Source organism: Camellia sinensis, chromosome 12, assembly GCF_055761805.1.
Source record: "Camellia sinensis isolate YWXY chromosome 12, ASM5576180v1, whole genome shotgun sequence".
Taxonomy (NCBI): domain Eukaryota; kingdom Viridiplantae; phylum Streptophyta; class Magnoliopsida; order Ericales; family Theaceae; genus Camellia; species Camellia sinensis.
The window spans coordinates 89111194-89118033 of NC_138972.1; positions in this window are offsets into that span (position 1 = coordinate 89111194).

A 6840-nucleotide genomic window follows, 5' to 3' on the forward strand; every position below is an offset into this window, starting at 1 on the left:
AGTATATTTGTAAATAGGTAGGCGTAGCATCAATAGAAGATAAATTAAGAAAGAATAAATTGAAATGGTTTGGTTATATATAACAGAGACCAACTGAAGCAATAATGAAGATGCGATATAGTGATAGTAGATGGAAGTGTTAAGGGAAAAGGCATATCTAAATTGACGTAGGCTAGTGTAGTAAATAGAGATTATGAATCTCCTTAATTTAACTAACCAAATAGCCTTTGATAGAGTCGGATGGAGAAGAAGGATTCATGTAACCGATCTTTTTTTATGAGAGTTAAGGTGTGTTTTGGTTTGGTTTATTTTTGTTTTTTGGGTAAATTATAAATACACCTTCTGAGATTTGTTAAAGTAAAGATTGACCCATGTGGTTTGAAAAATTACATATACTATCTTTTTAGATTTTTTTATTTAAAATAATTAACTAAAAAAATAAAATTCATAATTATTTTTCTATACAATAATACAATTATCCAAATTATTAATTGAAATATATTTTTAATATTATTAAAAATTGTTAATTGATTTGATAATTTATTAATAAAATGAGCCATTTATTATAAATTAAAAAATTAAAAACTCTAAGGGTGAAATATAATTTTCAAAACTATATAAGTAATTCGTATTTTAATCAAATTTTATGGGATATACTTATAATTTATTTATTTATTGTTTTTTTTTTGTCATTGGGTAAGTAGGTAGGTAGCTAGGTAGGTGCATGGCTTAATTGGGATCAACATGGTACCACTTATTCACCCAAAAAAACATGGTACCACTCCTGTAAAGAGGTCAAGTCGAGCTCGGGCCAACCCATGGCCCACTTTCAGTACTAATTGATTAAACTATGGCCCATTAGAATTAGCCCAAACCCTCATGTATTCCCACACCTACAAATCTGTTTGGTGGGTGTGAAAATTCACCTGCAATTCTTCTTGTAGTTTCAAGAATAATTACAACAGTTCATATGCAATTCTTGTTTTTTTTCTTCTTCGTCGTCTTGTTTCAGGGAATAATTACAACAGTACACCTGAAACGTCTATTCCTTGCTTTCCTACTGAGATTTATTTTATTTTTTATTTTTATTATGTCTTTTAATGGTAAAACAGAGGACTTTAGGGTTTGGTGCTCTGTTTCACCAATAATTGAACAATGTGTTGGCATCCTTGTAGCCGTGGATGCATTTACAGTTTTGCATTTAATTTAATGTAATTTTTTTTTTGGTAATTTGATGAATGAGGAAGATTGGTTGGATTTAAATGTATTAACAGTTAAAAATATGAGTATTTTTTTTGGGGGGGGGGGGGGGAATTAATTTAATTTTTGGTAATTTGATGAATGAGGAAGATTGGTTGGATTTAAAATGTATTAACAGTTAAAAATATGAGTTTTTTTTTTTTTTTGGGGGGGGGGGATTGTTGTATAAATTGTGTGATTAACTAAAATAAATAGATTCATAACTAACAATTCAGAACAAGAACCATGTTGCAAATTATAAGTTGAACATAAATACATAATAAAATAAAATGACAAAAAGGAAAGCAAACTGAAACCTGCGCTAGACAGTATCCTTTAAACAGATTCGCCGCTTCATTGGTTGGGCGCTGGAGGTTCTTCGACGTCTGTTTCCCAGGTTACGACGGTTGGACCAGCTACAATAATGCATCGACTGAGTAGCTTCGGCGAACAGAACTATGACAGCACTCTCTCACTAGGAAGAATAAAATTGAAGGAAAACTTTTGAAAACCAATAAGAGCAAATATTTTGGGTAATGACAAAGAAGGAGAGGGCCTCCTGTTATAGATATGGAGGGAGAGAGGAAAAGACTCCTGCCATCAAGGCCCATCACAAATAAATTCTGTACTAAACTTGCAAAACTGCTGGAATAATTCATTATTATTATAGAGGAGTTACACACATTTTATACACCTGTGTAATGTGTATAATTCTGTAGCCCACAAATCTAGCTTGGCCTAAAAATAGTTAGATGGGTGGGTCAAGCCCAACCCCCACACTGAATCCAATCCAGCAAGCCTCAAGCCCAAGATCCATTAATCACGGACCCGGACCCGAACCCGATCCCGATCCAGTCCGGGCAGGTGGAGCGCGTGTGGCAATTTTTTCATAACTAACTTGGACCATAGTCTTGGCCCAAGTCCATCCTTGAAGTATCCATAACTCCATTCCTTAAAAAAATTTAGATGCACCAAAGGGCTCACACCCTTAGGCAAAAAAATGGGATTTAAATACCTATCAATGCTTTCTCTACAATTAATGTGGGATAGAAGGTTTTACACATTTCTCAATACCTCTTTCACGAGGCCAACTTGATAAGTTAATTTCTCATTCAAATCTTAATGGTTTTTTGTCATTCTTTTTGTAGAGTAAAGATTTCATTATAAAGAATTTAAACCCACTTTAATCTATCTCAATTGAGGATTGGCAGCCACTTTAATATTGCATTAAGGTCACCCAAAAAACCATTATTTTTCCAACAAAAATGATAAGGTTTCAAAAGCATTCTGATTTGTGTGATTCATAGGAGGATAGATAAAAGTATTGACTTGTTGTAGGGGAGTTCAAGGTGAACAGTGATTAAGAGAGTGATTAGAGAGGTAAAACTATGTTGATGGTCCAATAAAGTTGGAATGGCTAGAGAAATGAGTCAAACAAAATCTAGGAAAGGTGGAGAATGAGTAGTTGGGTGAGGGTGGAGCAAGTGATTCAAGAAGAATAGAAAGGCAGTGCACAAATGAGCAACATCCAAAAATCCTCCTTTGGACCTTTGGAAATGAGTCATATTTATAGGCTTTTCTTTAGCACCAAGAGGATACCAAGTGGCCAAATAAAATGAGGGCATGTGTCCCTAAGAATCACATGGAATATTTTGCCTTAGACCACCAGGCTAAAGGTGTCACGTGTCCCTTTGCATGTACTATGTACTATCTATTTAGCAGAAGTGCCACCGTAACTACCTTTTGAGCCGCTGCAAGTGCACTTACGGTGGTAATGTTTGGTGTTGCAACTGCCTTTTGAGCCTCAGCAAGTGCACTTGTAGCTGTAGTGTTCACTGCTACACTTACCTTCTCAACTTGAACCTTAGTAAGTGCACTTGCAGTAGTAAACCTTATTGTTGCACTTGCCTTCTTAGTTCTATTTAGCCAGGACATGTATTTTTAGGATTTCATAACCTACAATCAGCCATGTTCGCCTTCACCTCAACGACGCCTCCATCCTTAGCCACATAACCACAAACTCTCCAGCTTCCCAGAGCGAAGGCCACAGCCAAGCCTACTATCAGTCATGTTGTGCCTTAGTACCAAACCCAAGGGGGCTTCCTTGGCCCTACATGTGCAACTAAGGCAGGTACATGACCTGGGTTAATGGAAAGGGAGTCCCTGATACTCGGGGTTACCTTGCTCCTATCTTCGCAGGGTCGCCGCGGTACATTGGTGTCTCTGGACCTGCTATCAGCTCCAACTAGTAAACTTTGCGGGCCTGCTATCAATCCCAGGCTAGTAATGCATTGGGACTTGCTATCGACGCTAAGCATTAGCCTCTATTTGTAAAGGGGAAGCTTTTCCCAAAGGTTGTTGTCACTTTAGTAAGCTGTTTTTTTCGCAAGTTAGTTGTCGCGGTTGTAGTTTTTTTGGCGACTGTTTTCCTGCAGCAAGTCCAAATGGTAGCGCTGACAATACTAGAGAAAGTACCTCTACAACTTGGCCATTGCAAGTATTGCCTCTACAACTTAGTTGCTCCGATTGTCTCTTTCCCTCAGCAACTTCAGATGGTGGCGCCGGCCATACTAGGAATGGTGGTGCTGAGATAATATGTCTCAACAACTTGACTATTGCAAGTGTTGCCTCTATAACTTAACTTAGACATTTTTCTTCATGGAACCTATTCAAATCCTTGGCGGGTCAGACCTGTTCCAACCCACTGTTGACCCACTTCTCTTGAGTTTTAGCCCATGCTCCTTTAATTATTCCTGGTCAGCTAATATAGACGACCTCTACACTTAGGTCTATACTTAATTTTGACCTTAACTTCTGATCTTCTACACTTATTAGTCCGAAGATAACTTTCATGGTTATTAGAGTACTTAGATTGTATTTGAATCTTAAATTTATAGAGATAAAATCAAAGAAGAAAGAAGAAAAAAAAAAGTAAAGAAAAAAAGAAATGATGTAGAAGTTTAAATATGTTTGATTGTTTTTGTTTTTAATTTGAAAAGGGAAAATTGGCCTAAGGTCCCTCCCCAACTTTTAATAGGAGGAGAGGTACACAATAATATGTTATAATGGCTAAGGTCCCTCAACTTTATTTTAAGTTATAAAATACCTAATTTACCCTCGTTATAACATAAGATCGTTTGGATTTTGGCAAATTGCTGACTTCACGGTGAGATTTGGAAACTGATTTCACGGTAGAGATTTTGTTGGAGATTTTGTAAGGATTTCGCAAGTGTTGCAGTGGACTTCATGATAGAGATTACGATGATCGTGTAGGTGTTATAGTGTGTTGATTGCGTAGGTTTTTCAGTGGAGTTGAATTAGGTATGGTTTCGATAGAGATTCTACATGAATTTTTTTATTTTTGTTTTGAATTTTATGTAAGGAATCCGATTTCATATTAGTTTTTCGAGTGTATTTTTGCATTAGGTTTTTGTTTTCAGTTTTGATCAATTTAAAAGAGAGGCTAGCTCAGTGAAGTTGTTTATGATTTTTGGAGTTGATTTTTCATTTGCTGTTATTGATCAATTTTAGACAGAGGCCAGCTTGATAGAGTTGATTTTTATTTTTGAAATTAAATTTTCATTCTCTGTTTTTTTTTTTTTATCAATTTCAAAGAGTGTTGACAGTGTGGTTGATTTTGATGTTTAGAGTTCATTTTTCATGCTTTGTTTTTCATCAACATGCTGATCAGACTTCATTTTTCGTGCTCTGTTTTTCATCAATATGCTGATTAATGATAAGTTTTGTTTTGTATTGTTTCAAACTAGAGAAATTTGTTTAAACCAGTGAAATTTCATTCTCTGCACTTTTGTTGGTATAGTCCAGAAAATTGTAAGTTTGTTATTATAATCTAACAAAAATGACAGAGAAAATTATAAGTTCGTATGGACATATTATTAGTTTCTAGTGCAGATAGAATCTGAGAAAGTGAATGTAAGCTCTTAAATTTTTCTAAACTTTTATTTGTAGTTGAGAGAAAATTATAAGTTTGTTATTCACTTTCAGTTTGTAGTTCAGAGAAAATTATAAGTTTGTAAAAAATGAAAATAATTTTTTGTTTATCTGAGCAAAAGTTATTTTTTGTGTTTTTTCTTTCAGTTTAGATGGACAGTGCACTGTTTTTAGGGAATCTTGAAGGTGTATATGAGTTTGTAAATTTCTCTGGATTTTGATAGGAGTGTAATAATGCAGAATGACGCAAAGAAAATTGTAAGCTTGTACTTTAGTGAAAATCACAGAGAAGCTTATAATTTTATAACAGATTTTCTGTGTATTTTTTGTCTATGATTGTGTTTAATAGTTAGCAGTAAATTTCTCTGTGATTCTATCTAGATTCATTAATTTTTCTGTGATTTTGTTTTTGTTATCTTGAAGGTGAATATAAGTTTGTAAATGTCTCTGGACTTTTATTTGAATCCAGAGAAAATTATAATTATTAGAAATTTCTCTGGACTTTTATGTTGTTCTTGTGAAGTGTTTTTATGTTGAACAAATTATTTTCTTGTTTTTTTTTTCAGTTTTGATGGACAGTGCAGTGTTGTTGCTATGCAAATATGGGAATGACACTATTGTCATTAATGTTTCATGCGAATTGAATTTTGAGAAATTGGTTGGCATTTTGTGTAAAACATGGGAGAATTTGCAACCTGAGATGGTGTGTATTTCGTATTCTATTATAGGCCATCCGAATTGTATGGTTCGAAATGATATTGATTTTCTGAATATGTCGAGGGTTGTTTGTGCACGTGGTGTTGATATAGTTGATGTTTCAGTTACTAGATGTAGTACTTCTGATCAAGATGATGAAATGGGGCCTAATTGGATAGATGTTGTGGATGGTGAATGTAATAGGCTGGTAGATATTGATAGGAATTCACTCTCTAAGTTTTGTTCTCACCAAGAAAAAGTGTTATTGTCAGCTGGTTGGCGAAATAATATTATGAGTGTTGGACAAAAGTTTGAGGGTGGTGTGGTTGAGTTCCGTACTGCTTTATGCAAGTATGCTATTGAGGTTGGCATTCAGTTTACGTATGTTAAAAATGACAAGCTGAGGGTTACGGCAGAATGTGCATATAAGGAATCAAGGGGATGTATGTAGCGTGTACATGCTTCAGTTGAAAAAACAAATGGGTTCTTTTATATAAGAACTTTGAACAATGAACATACGTGTGGTGTGGTGGTTCATACTAGTAAACATGCTAGGATGACATTCAGCTTAGTTTCTGGGCTGATACTTGAAGAGATAAGTGCAAAACCTTTAACTCGTCCAGTGGATGTTGTCAAAGAAATGAAAGACAAGTATGGGGTCTCAATCAGTTATAACTGCGGTTGGTTGGGGGTTGAAAAAGCAAAACGTAGTACATATGGGGATTCTTGTTTGTCATTCGATCAATTACGGTGGTATTTTGATAAGGTATTGAAGAACAATCCAAGTAGTCGTTTTGAGTTAGATTTTGAAGATAACAAACGTTTCAAAAGAGTGTTTGTGGCTTTTCATGCATGCATTGCTGGTTTCAAATATTGCCAGTCATTGATTTTTCTTGATGGAACATTTTTGAAAGGACGATACAAAGGAGTTATGCTTGTTGCAACGGGGAAAGA